This window comes from Paroedura picta, chromosome 2 (genome assembly GCF_049243985.1).
Source record: "Paroedura picta isolate Pp20150507F chromosome 2, Ppicta_v3.0, whole genome shotgun sequence".
In the NCBI taxonomy this organism is placed as follows: domain Eukaryota; kingdom Metazoa; phylum Chordata; class Lepidosauria; order Squamata; family Gekkonidae; genus Paroedura; species Paroedura picta.
In genome coordinates, this window is record NC_135370.1 from 49,779,172 (window position 1) to 49,793,097 (window position 13,926).

At 42.0% G+C, this 13,926-nt stretch overlaps 1 protein-coding gene across 5 annotated transcripts in view; it reads right to left on the reverse strand.

Moving 5' to 3' along the window:
• The window catches only part of MBD5 (methyl-CpG binding domain protein 5), a 180,663-nt gene that overhangs the window by 150,819 nt on the left and 15,918 nt on the right, over positions 1-13,926 (reverse strand). The window lies entirely within an intron of this gene.

Here is a 13,926-nt window from a genome sequence, read left to right on the forward strand (position 1 = left end):
CTCCCCTGATCAGTTCTGTTCCTGGATCTCAGCAGATAGGAGCAGCATATGGGGGGTGTGTGGAAAAGGGGCATTGGAAGCAATTACACAAGGTGCCCAAAAGAGGATTTGTCTTACATTTCCTTAGCCAATAAGAAAGATGAAAAATTGAGGCATGTCAAAAACCTTTCAGATAATTTTAATACTTGTCCACATGCAGAAGGAAACTAGTACCTTATAGAACTATGTTTACTTGATCACAGGCAGTCATACATGAATTATGTAAATGAATAGTCACATTCAGCTCCTCCATGTCATCAAGTTAAAGCCTGGGAATATTCTTGAAGAGCAAGATTTCAGTATCATTTGGTCAGCCTTTCAGAGGATAGTATTGAACTAGATATGGCTGTAGTAGTGATGGCGTATTTGTGAGCATCTGGTTGCTCTGTTTTCCCTTACCTTGATGATTGGGTCTTTACTGCCCCAACCAAACAAGACTTACACATGTGCCAAAATTTAGGCTTATGCATAAATTGGAAAAGAAATTAGTAACTAGATATGTGTCAACACACAAGGTTAATGCACTTTGCCAGCCTTATGGGATTACTAATTGCATACATATATGCTGTACAATGGGGCAGATTTCATGCAAGTGGTTGCTGAAATGTATAGATCCTTTTCAGTACTGGATATCCAAAAAATCAGGCTTCTCACTGAAGGTGCCATCAGAAGTAAACAAGTCTAATATAGTGATTCATTCAGAACAACCTAAACAGGGGAAGTCCTTTTACATAAGGGAGGAAGGCCACATTTTTACAGACGTCACCCTCCAAGGGTGGGGGAACATTACTGAATATGCAGTCCATTCAGGGCAAATGATCCACGTTGGAGTCCAGGTGCCCTATAAATCTGCTAGAACTGAGGGCAATTTGTTAGGTACAGAGACACTCTAAATGAAGTTACAAGGGGCCAATGAATTACTTCAAGCCTACAACATTGCTACCAAAGCTTACCTAAACCACTAGGGAGGATCAAGATCTACAGATCTACAAAGGAAGCGAGAACAATATTGAGCTGGGCAGAAACAGACATTTTTTCAGATGGTAGCAGGAACATTCGGAAAACCGATAATACACCTGTTTGCTACCATGAAGAATGCACAGGTATAAAGGTTTTGCTTCTGCTTCCATCATCCAAAGTTGAAACTGGTAGACACTCTAGCAGCAAAGTGGCCAGTGGGGCTCCTATATGCTTTCTTCCAATTCCCGAGTAGAAGTCGCTGCTCTTAACCGCTACACAATGCTAGCCCTTGAGGTGATGGAGACCATCCTGTCATTTTGTAGACAGTCTACAAATAGAATCTATATGTTATCATTGAAAGCATTTGTGAGATAATCTTGCAGAAAAAAGCTGGGCTGCTTGCATCGTTCTGTAGGTAGTTTTAGAATTTTTGCAAGAGGCTAGAGGCAACAGGTGGAAGCTATAGCTTCTGTGATGTCTCTAGGATTAAAGGGAGGACATTATCAAGACATCCTAACATCTCTAGATTCCTTAAAGGAGGGAATCTCTTGTAATTTATAAATTCCCGTCATGTAGGCAAGGTACAGTTTTGTCTGCCTTAACAAAGCCATCTTTTGAGCCAATAAATAAAATTAGTTTAAAGTTTCTTAAAATAAGAACTATTTCTAACAGTAATCACCTCAGCCTATAGAGTATCAGAGATGGAAACTCTTTTGATAAAAAAGGAATATTACCAATTTCACAGGCTTCCCTTTGCACAACATATACAGCATCATTCACAGAAAGCTCTTCACGTAAATATGAATGTGACTATTTTATCCAGCAAAATTTATTGCAAAGATTGCCAATAACTGTTCAGGATTTGACAACTGGGGGTCATTTTTAACTTCTTAAATGGAAACTCAAACCCTGAAGCTGCAATTTTACCCCAAGCTAAAAGTAGTTCAACTTAAATAGTTGAGTCACTCAGAACCTCACTAGTTTTTAAAATGTGGATGTTAATATTTTTCATCTCAATTTCTTTCACTATTCATAGCTTTCAATAATCTCAAACAAGATGGATTTCTTAGAATTCAGACTGCCTGCAAGAGGATTTAAAATCCTGCATGCAGAAATTCCAGCTGCTTACATATGTAATGAACCTCAGAATATGTTTATTTAATTTACATACATTATTTTATTCTGTTCCTAAAACTTTTTGGCAGATTGTTCACTGCTACAGGGGAAGGCTGCCAAGAAATTTTCTGTCCCAGCTGTCCACATACATACCTATTAAGCTATGGGTAGTCTAAGCAGTGAATCTTGTCATGTTCAGCTTGAAAACATTATTATTTGTCATATGAGAAAGACAATGATGAACTGCATGCTAGAAAAACAGGAGGGGGGGGAAAGTAAGGAGGGATCGTATAGTAGACTGTGGTAAACAGACAGCTTTGGTAGCTTGGACCATGTAAAAATAAGCACCTTAGATACTCGTAAGAGCTGGGGTGCAAGCAAATGGAATTTTATGGGGTTTTTTTTTCTTTGAATACTAGAATCCATTACTACATGCTGTTGAAAGTTTCTTCAGATTCAAAAACTGTTTGGCATTCAGGTATGTGTGTGGGGGGAGGAGTTCTGGTATCCAAGAGACAAACTCAACATCATTTGGAGACATCACTGCAATTCTATGGACCTTGGCATTTGTGTGAAGGATGAAGTAAATATGACAAAGGGCACATCACAGATTTAATTTGTTTTTGACATTCAAAGAGAGAGCACATGTCTCAAGGAATCTTGAATCAGAAGCAACTAATTCTATAGTTAAACAGTCCCATCACTGCGCTTCTTGTAAAGTAAAAAATGTTCAGGAAAACTAGGTTCTGATACATTTCCCTTGTTAAATTCTAGTTCCTTTTATAAAGTTTTATTCTGCATTCTTGCAATGGAAAATAAAATAAAAAGTATGCCTGTAATAAGGCCCTTCTCCCCACCACCCAAAGCCTGGAGCTCACAGAAGGCCCCTCTGCTACCCTGCAAGTTAGGTAAAGGTAAAGGTAAAGGTATCCCCTGTGCAAGCACCGAGTCATGTCTGACCCTTGGGGTGACGCCCTCTAGCGTTTTCTTGGCAGACTCAATACGGGGTGGTTTGCCAGTGCCTTCCCCAGTCATTACCGTTTACCCCCCAGCAAGCTGGGTACTCATTTTACCGACCTCGGAAGGATGGAAGGCTGAGTCAACCTTGAGCCGGCTGCTGGGATTGAACTCCCAGCCTTATGGGCAAAGCTGTCAGACGGCTGCCTTACCACTCTGCGCCACAAGAGGCTCATACCCTGCAAGTTAAGTAAAGACAAATAAGCCCTGAATGACACCCCCAACACCAAGGAAGAACTCAACTTGCTTGACTCCAGCCACCATCAGTGACACAGGTCAACAAAGTGTTAAGAGCCTCAGTTGGCAAAGGTTTGAATGACCAGGGCTTCCTACTCCCTCCAGACCCATCGCTGGTCATTTTGGGAGAGGGTGGGTTGACTTGCCCGTATAATAAAGTTTTTAAAAATAAACTAAAAAATATTTTAAAAATCCCAACACAGCACATCATACCTCATGAGCACCAGTGGCACACCCTGATTGAGAGAGCTAGAACTACTGTAAAATATACACAGACAGCATAATACTTAGATAATATAGTACAAAACAGAAGTTTTTTGATAACTGCCTGAAACAAATCCATGTTTTCTTGAGGTAGAACCTCAAATTTAGCATAGCATACTATTTGCAAATTATGTGTGCACACTGAGAAATTTAAGATGGCACTGACAAAAGGTGTCCTGACAATCAAAGTTCATACACTTCAAGAAGGAGTTCCCTGAAGTTTAGCCATTTATTTGTTAAATAAATGAAAGCTAGAAAGGTCTGAAAATTAAGAGATTATATGGCAGGTAAATACATCCACAGATCTCTGTTTTACAACTCTCCCCCCCCCCCATCCCCAACAACTGAGCCATTAATCAAATAACCAATTACCTATACTTACGTGGTTTCAGGAGAACATATGGTGAAATTTCTATAAACTGGATGAAAACTTGTTTCCAACTTACGTTATCTTTTGTGGGTAACAACTTTTTTGCAAGCCACCATAATTTGGTTTACTATTGTGAGGCTGATACAGACATCTATATTTGCACGTATTTATCAAAACCAGTATCACTCTAATACAAAGGAGGGGGTTGAAAGAAAAAATTTGACAGGGGATTTGTCAGATTGTACCACAATACCCTTGAAAGCAGAATCAGTGTATAAGAGCTCCCTCATCTATTGGATTTTATGAGTTCTTATTAAAATCTCTGTGGAGCCAGCTATTTTGAACTACCATTCCACAAACCCATCAGTTTTTCTTTGGCTAGCTAGACAGATCACATTTTGAATTAAATAAGCCTCCAATATGACGTAAATAGCGCATCAGTAATGCCCACTGGAAAATGTGAATTGGAAACTTTTGTAGAACCAACTTTTGTAGAACATGGTCTATAGCAGTGGTCCCCAACCCCGGTCCATGGACCGGTCCCGATCCGTGGTTCAGTTGGTACCGGGCCGCGACTCCTCCTCATCCTCCTCCCCAGCAGCTGCCTCGGGGGCTGCCCTGCCACTCTGCCGCCGACTCATCTTTGGCGTTCTCCAGCGGCTGCCATTGCTGAGCTCCCCTCTGGCGTGGCACTGCGTAGCTGCTGCTGGCAGTGCCCCCCAGCAGGCAGCAGGAAGTCAGGGGCACCAGAGGAAAAGGAAGTGGAGCAGGGGCTCAGGCAGTGGCAACGTCCCTCGGCAAAAGACTACCCCCCCCCAGGCCTCAGTAAAATTGTCAAGCGTTGACCGGTCCCCGGAGACAAAAAGGTTGGGGAACACTGGTCTATAGGAAGGAACTGTTCAAGCCATCTTCTTGTAACAAACTACTTTGGGCTGCCATCCCCTTGGCTCCCAAGTCCACATTCCTAGTTCCTCTATATACACATATATGAACAATGTAAGTTCTTTGCAAAAGTCATTTGTAAAAGCCACTTTGGGACCTTAAGGGAGCGGGGGGGGGGGGGGAGGATGAAAAATCCCATGGCCAGGAGCAAGCAGAAGATGACTTTTTCAGCCTCTCAAAGATATAAACTTTAGCGGAATGGTTGCCAACCCGGGGTGGAGCCTGGGAAGGGCGGAGCCTGAGGACAGGAAGGAGCTTGGCAAGAATGTGATTCCACCCAATCCACCATCTGAAGCTGTTGTTTTCTTCAGGAAGCTAAGCAAGGTCAGCCCTGGTGAACACTGGGATGGGAGACCATCAAGGAAGTCCAGGGTCACAACTACCCAGGGGCAGGCAATGGCATGCCACTGTGGAACATCTCTTGCTAGGAAAACACAGGTACAGCAAGAAGAGTAAGATTACTGTCCCTCTATCATCCTTAAATTACTCACTACCCCCAGGGTGGGTGTACTGCCCACTTTAGGATCCTCCAGAATATAATGCCAACTGCACCCCTGTTGGAGTCTGTTGGAGCTCTAGGGCAGTGAGAGTTTTAGAGAAGAGGTATTGGTAGTCCTGAACCTAAAACAATCTATTTTCCTGTACAGGTATTTAAACATCCTCCTCATCTTGACTGTCTGATAGAAACACTCCCTCCTCTCTGCCATTAGACTTTGTATCATCCCAATGTATCAACCCCTCTTTTTTTCTATTGCAGGATTCCTTCTGGGCTGCTTTAGTGGCCCAGTATGCACCTCTCCCCTCAGATCTCTCTCTCCCTGTTCTTTTGCCTCTTGGTAGGGAGGAGGAGGAAGAAGGGTAAGGCTGCGATCTCTCTGTTTTTGGCTTCCCTTGGGCATTACACCATTAAGGCACAGGCTCTGAATTTCCTCCCTCATAATCTAATTATAGACATGAACTCAGGGAGAAGATGAAATCTCTTGGAGGGTTTACTTTACTGGTTACCTGTCCACTGGTGTCACTGTCATCAGAGTGGGACCCTTGTTCTTCCAGGCTGAGGAAAGAGCTCCCATCTCCACTCCAAAATGTTGTGACATGGTACAGCATCTAAGCTCTACATCTCACAGACTGGCTGTGCCTGGACAAGAACTGTTTCCATGAGGTTTTGTGGCTGTGTAAAATGGTTGCCGTTGTCAAGCTGAAAGGCTTAAAGCGACTATGGGCCCCAACATATTCTGCACCAAGGAGTGTTTTTTCGGTTGCATGACATAAGGCACTATCATTGTTATCTATATGTCTACCCTGGGAATTTGTTTGCTGTTTTAATTGTTGTTTTATGCATGTCAAATCTTATGCCGATAAAGGTATCTGAAGAAAAAGAAATCTGGGTACTTCTCACAATAAGGGACTGGTTGCAGCTGCCAAGATGACCTGAATGTGCAGATTTCCCTGGCAGTCTACCTTGTGCCCATCAATAAGGAAGGGTTGGTTTTTCCCTTCGATACAAGCCCATCGCTGTTGACCTCCTGCACCATAATTGGAGCAGCAAAATGGTCTCACTCTTTGTTGCTGTCACAAAATGGCTGCCGTTGCTAGAGTGAGCTCAACAGCTGCTCCTTGACACTTTTCCACAGGTGGGGACAGGAAAGGAGTTTAGGATGATGGAGGACAGAGAAAAGAAACTTTTAGAGCTGAGTAAGGACTGAGCCTCTTGTGGCGCAGAGTGGTAAGGCAGCCGTCTGAAAGCTTTGCCCATGAGGCTGGGAGTTCGATCCCAGCAGCCGGCTCAGGGTTGACTCAGCCTTCCATCCTTCCGAGGTCGGTAAAATGAGTACCCAGCTTGCTGGGGGGTAAACGGTAATGACTGGGGAAGGCACTGGCAAACCACTCTGTATTGAGTCTGCCATGAAAATGCTGGAGGGCGTCACCCCAAGGGTCAGACATGACTCGGTGCTTGCACAGGGGATACCTTTACCTTTAAGGACTGAAAAGTAAAAGTAAAAATATTTTAGTGTATAAAAAGGCAAAGCCTATGTATAAGCTCTTCCTCCTGTGAAGATGAGGCAGGAAAGAAACTGAAGAGGGTGAATGAAGAAACAGGATGATGAAAAATTGTTCCTGCTTCCCTGATTTGATGGTGGTAATCACTATGCCATTATTCACCTCAGAGGGAGATCAGTTGACATGAAGATTTTAGAAAACCTCTCCAGAGCTGCATATGATATGGCCATGGCTATGGTCGACCATTCTATTACTACATAATTTTATTTCTTACATGGAGGTCCCTGAGGTTGTAGTCCTTAAAGCTCTTTCCTTGGAGTTAGCACCATTGGATAAAATAGGACTTCTTTTCTATTAGACATGCTTAGGATTACTCCTTGGGGCACATCTGATTCACTGAGACTTTCCACAGTATGACTTGCATTATTTCTTAAGTTCTACATTCAATGGGTGATTATAGTATTCCTTCCAGAATGTGAGAGGAAACATGCAAATAAGAATTTTGCTTTTCGTTTTGATTTGGTCTGCACAACAAGTGAGGTGAATTATACTTAATTTTTTAAAAGGTTTGAATTAATTTATGTACTTGCACTTTTAGGGTCTATTCTCCTTTAACAGTTAAACCATCCAAGTTTTCTTTCATGCAATTCCTCAGGATAATTACCTGGAAAAAAATTACAGGCCTGAAAAGGCCATGATTTTTAAAGATTTTATTGAGGTCTCTTCCAACTCTATTATTCTAATGGCATCCATCTATAGTTATTGATTTTATGAAATAATGAACCTCATAACTAGATAAATCTCCACACTAGAACAAAGCATATGTTGTGGGCTAATCAGCTCCAACCTCCAAATGTGTCTAAACATTTTTGTGTGTTCTGTTTCTACCGCCTGTAAGTATTGTACTAATTATGTCAATAGTACACCAATTCTCACAACTTACAGATTTGAAGATGCCTTACTACTGTATACAGCTTTATTTTTTACCCTAAAAAGGAGGGGGAAGAGCTCTGCCACAAACTCTTTCAGCATGGCCAAGTGGATGCAGTTCCAGCTGAAATCAGCCTCATTCCAGATTTCAACTTTCTACACTGAAAGAACAGAAAACCACTAAGGCTCTCCACCATTGTGACTGGATATTGAGGAGATGAGAACCTCCTTCCCAAAAATGTGTTTACTGAAATTTAATTTATATTGGATTTTTCATTGCGGTAAGCTGATTTGGGTTGAAATGCAGGAAACAAGAATGAATCTATAACGTGCTGCTCTGCCAAAGGAAAGTACATATTCATTTTCTGCTCCAAAATACATATCTCTTGTACTGAGTTCTGACAATTTCACTTTTGCTTCGTTAAGTACAATTAACATGAGTCATTTAGGTTTGAGGCAATATTGATAAAATTAGTTCCCTATAACTTGTGGATAGAATCAGACATACTCCAAAGGGGGTGGGGAGGAGAGAATGAAGCATAGGATATTACAACCATTCCAGAAGACTAAAAAGATTCTCTCACAGAAGGGGCAGCATGCATAAAGCTTTGCAGTTCAATGTTTTCCTTCCTGTGGGTGGGTGGGTACGGTACTGATATGGAGCCTTTACAGTGTTTTTAAAAAGCCTGGGTAGGGCGATAGTTGTGTAGCTTATCAACTGTTATGACCAAAAAATGCCATCACTCTTATACAACTACATTTCATATAGCAATTTCTGTAATAATTTCGGCAATCCGTACCTTCCAGCTACCAAGCAGCCTGATTTGAATGGTTTGGGTGGGGGGGGGGGGGGAGAATGCAATATTCAGCCAAGCAATATATTGCATGGATAACATGCAACGAACAATTACTTAGCCGTGACTGAAAAATAAACTAAGAGAACTGCTAATAATCCTTATTGTTTTGTTAGGTTTTAAAAACATTCCTTGTGACATCCCAATGAAACAAGATTCTATGAAGCATTAGGAGGAGTCTTTCATGCACAACCTCTTTTTTTCGGTGAAAGCTGGTCGAATCCCAGAAATTTGAGCCAATAAAAGATTTTGAAACTGAAAACTGGTGGCAGCATGCCTCTGCCCTGCCAGCTGAGGGCTCCCTCAAGATGGAAATCTTACACACAGGCTCCACACAATACCAAGCATTATCTCAGAAACCATTCCTGGAATAAACACTGATGAAGCACTCTCATACACCCTGAGCAAAATTAACACACCATAACTCTAAGGAAAATTTAGCAAAGAAATTTATATAACAACTGTTTAATTTTAAAACAGTTATAGCCTTCATTTTGTATGTGTTGGTACTTCAAAGGAGACAAGTATAGATATTTATGTGGAAATATATTTGGTGAAGTTATGCAAAATGTTACCAAAATATTAGTTTCAGGGATTTTTTTTCTGTTTCTTTTTTTAAAACATACCAGCACTTTGTAAGTAGCAATATGAAAAGACACAGCAGGGTAATATTTCTAATTAGGACCAACTCAAAAGCTACAAAGCCCAAAGTTTAAAACTTTATCCAACTGAATGTTAAACACTAAACAAAACAAAATGAGGAGGGAGAGATTTCAGGCATGATGACAAGGCTCTAGGCTAAAAATAGTCTTAAAATGGAATGGGGGAGGTATTATTCAGACCAAGCTAGATTAGATCATGCTCAGTGCAGAAACTGCCAAAGCATGGTTGGGTTTTTTTATTTGTTTGTTTTGAGCAAGGATGGACAAATCCCAGGTACCAGAGCACCTAGAAATGTCATTGTATGGCCCAGTATTTACATAGCCATTTATTGTAAGTTCCTCTTGGTGCTTCTCAGTAGAAGTACAACACTGATTTAGGTGTGAGGGTAGCTTCGATGACAGCCAGAGTTACCCCATATTTATTTATATATGAAACACAATTGTTACAGCTTTTTAAAAAAAATGACAGGAATCTGTGAACAGTTTTTAGGATTTTGTGGCAGCAATAAGTAGAAAATATGGTCATTAAAATACTACAACTCCCACCCCCGTGCTGAAAAATAAGTTTAGTGGCTAAATTTTGGTGGTGGCTCCTAAAGCTCCCCTCAAGCTTTTGACAAGGGTCACACAGGTCCCTTATGAAGCGGATAGAATAAGCAAATAAAAATAAGCTTCACGTTATTCACATTAGCAAAACTGGAGATAAATGTTGGGCAGTGCAACAGGTATCGTCAAGAGAAGCCTAGCATTCCATTTCATACAATAGAGGCTGCCCCAGAGAACCAACACGCAAGGCATAAAAGCCAAAGCCTTCCCTGATAATGTACTGGTCTTCAGAAGTTTGCTGGCTCTGAATGAAGAGATTTCTTTTAGTCTCCATGACTAGTAACAACTGACTAACACATTCCCCATGAATCTGCCCCTTTCTTTTATAACGTTTTATGCTAATAGCCATCACTATGTCCCTTAGCAGTGAATTCCATAATCTAATTACTTAATGAGTAAAGAAGTATTTCCTTTTTGTTAGTCTGGAATCTACTGCCCATCGACTTTATTAGGTGCCCATAAATTCTACGATTGAGTAGAGTGAAAAATATGTATCATTTTCTCCATCACAGGCATTATTGTGTAAACCTCAACCACATACTGCATAGACTCGCATATAAACCGACCTGCATGTAAGCCTAGGCCCCTAATTTTACCACAAAATCTGGGCACATTTATTGACTCGCATATAAGCTGAGGGTAGGAAATGCTCCATCATCACAGGCTCTCCCATCCAGCCCTCCCCCCCGAACAAATACAGAAAAGTCAGGAGGATGAATAGCTGCTGGGTTTTGTGCCCTGCTTTTCACCCACAGAAACTAAAAGAATAGTTAGGAAGTTGGATTAAGAAGAGGAAGAAGTGATGGCAAAAGGAAAAAAAAAGATCAGAGTCCCTCAGTCAAACTGTTGATGTCCTACAAGCTGTCAGACCTATGATTGGCTGGCTGGAGCAGGCTTTTATTTCAATTACCGTATATACTTGCGTATTGAGAGTACCTGCCTCAAAAAGTACACTGTATTCACCCACCACTTATGTCTATGATTGAACACTCTCTATTCATGTGATATATAGAACTTCACATGAATAGATCATGTGTACTCATAAATCTAAACTGGATTCAAATACCCCTTCTGCTCATGCAAGAAGTGGGTTAGTGCTAGTTTCCCATTCTCACATGGCATCTCATGCCATTTCACAGTTTCACCTGATTCTGAGGAGTGGACTCCATGCATGGCTAGGACATTTGATCTGCAGCGGGAAGGGGAAAGTTCAGTTTGTGGGATTGAAGCAGGCATTGTTCTACCCAGGAATGAACTAGTGTTTTTACTCTCTGAAATCTGTGTTATTGAACTTTTAACTATGTATCATGTTTTTAAAACGCCCTAATAGGTATGCCTAGAGCCTCTTGTGGTGCAGAGTGGTAAGGCAGCGACATGCTGTCTGAAGCTGTCTGCCCATGAGGTTGGGAGTTCGATCCCAGCAGCTGGCTCAAGGTTGACTCAGCCTTCCATCCTTCTGAGGTCAGTAAAATGAGTACCCAGCTTGCTTGGGGGGTAAACTGTAATGACTGGGGAAGGCACTAGCAAACCACCCCGTATTGAGTCTGCCATGAAAACGCTGGAGGGCGTCACCCCAAGGGTCAGACATGATCCGGTGCTTGCACAGGGGATACCTTTACCTTTACCCTTTTACTTGCGTATAAGCCAAGGATGGCTTTTTTCAGTGTGAAAAAGGTGCTTATATGCGAGGATATAGGGTATCCCTATTCATCTTCTCCCTAGACTTTTTAGTTTTTTCTTAATCATCAGGTTCAGTATTGTCACCTCACACTGGTATTGATTCTCCAAAGTCTCAGGCAGGGGTCTTTCACATCACTTACTGCTTAGCCTTGTTTTTTTTTTTCACTTTCGATATTGGGGATTAAACCTGGGCCTTCATGCGCACAAAGCAGAGGTTCTGCCACTGAGGTACAGTCCCACGTTGACAAAGAATTTTGGAATCTTATGCTGCCTACTGCACCATTCTCTTTTTAAATTTCCTTGTCTACACTTAAACTATTCTGTCCTGTCTTGAAATCTACAGGTGACATCATATATTCCAGTCACTGTTATGATCATGTTTTTTCTTTTCCATTCTCTGCAAGGGCTGCCTCATAGTTTCAAGTATTCTGCTTAAACTCATCATACCAACTCATGAAAAATCTTCGTCTTCTTGCTTCTATATCTCTCATACTTCTTTTTCATGCTTCAAATATGCTATCCTGTCCCTGACACAGAAAACCAAAACCAAACTTTCATGAACTGCTCCTATTAAAAAAAAAAAAAAGACTATCAAGATCTGGGGAGGAAGCTCAAGCAAATGGGGGCACAAGTGGTATTCTCTTCAATCTTGCCTGTCAAGGGAAGAGGAATGCATCGGGAGAGGAAGATAATGGAGGTGAATCACTGGCTGCGTAGTTGGTGCCGGCAAGAGAGATTTGGTTTCTGGGACCATGGGATAGGCTTTCTTGAGGAAGGCCTACTAGCACCTGATGGACTGCACTTATCGAAACTGGGGAAGAATGTGTTTGGCAGGAACCTGGGGAGATTCATTAGGAGAGCTTTAAACTAAAGCCACTAGGGGAAGGAGACGATCAACATAGGGAGTGTATGGAAGGAAAACGATCGGAGGCAGCCCAACCGGCAAGGCCAGCTCATAGGGAACCAAAAGTAAAAGGATTCAGATGTCTTTATACTAACGCCCGAAGCATGGGAAATAAAAAGGAAGAGCTGGAACTTCTCATGCTGATGGAAAGGTATGATCTAGTAGGCATCACAGAAACTTGGTGGAATGATTCTCATGACTGGAATGTAATGGTGGATGGATATGAACTGTTCAGAAAAAACAGAATAGATCGAAGAGGTGGAGGAGTGGCACTGTATGTGAGGAAAGGGCTTACCTGTCAGGAAATTCTAGTGAAGGAGAGCATATCTACAGTGGAAAGCATATGGGTGAAAATAAGCGAGGGGAAAACAAACAGTGTGGTGGTTGGTGTCTGCTACCGACCGCCTGACCAACGAGAGGATGTGGATGCTGCACTTTGTGAGCAGCTTGAGAAAATATCCAAACGGCAGGACCTTGTCATCATGGGTGACTTCAATTTCCCAGATGTGTGCTGGGAAACTAACTCTGCGAAGCGTCCTCAGTCATGCAAGTTTCTGACCTGCCTGGCTGACAATTTCATTTATCAAATGGTAGATGAACCCACAAGATGTTCAGCCATACTGGACTTAATACTGACCAACAGGCAAGAGTTGGTGGATGAGGTGAAGGAGGTGGGGACCCTAGGGGGAAGTGACCATGTCCTCATAGAATTCCTTTTGAGATGGGGAGCCAAGGAAGCTTGTAGCCAGACGCGGATGTTGGATTTTCGTAGGGCAAACTTTAATAAACTCAGAGACATGATGAGTGTCATACCATGGACGAGAATGCTGGAAGGGAAAGGAGCATGTGAAGGGTGGGCGCTACTCAAACAAGAGCTATTGCATGCTCAATCAATGACTATTCCAGAAATACGAAAACACTGCAGGAGCTCTAAGAAGCCTATTTGGATGAACAGAGAACTTCAAGAGGAACTAAGAAAGAAAAGGAAAATGTTCAGGAAATGGAGGGAAGGACAGAGCTCTGAAGAAGAGTACCTACAGGTTACTAGGCACTGTAGATCAATCATCAGAAAGGCCAAAGCTGAGAGTGAGCTAAGATTGGCCAGGGAAGCCCATTGTAACAAGAAAAGATTTTTCAGTTACGTGAGGAGCAAATGTAAAGTAAAGGAGGCAATAGGCCCGCTGTTGGGTGCGGATGGACAAACTCTAACGAAAGATGCAGAGAAAGCAGAAAGGCTTAGTGCCTATTTTACATCTGTTTTTTCCCACAGGTCAAAGTGTTTAGGCACATCTAGAGATGGCCGTAGCCAAAGGATAGTGTCTGGGTGGCAGGTTAACATGGATA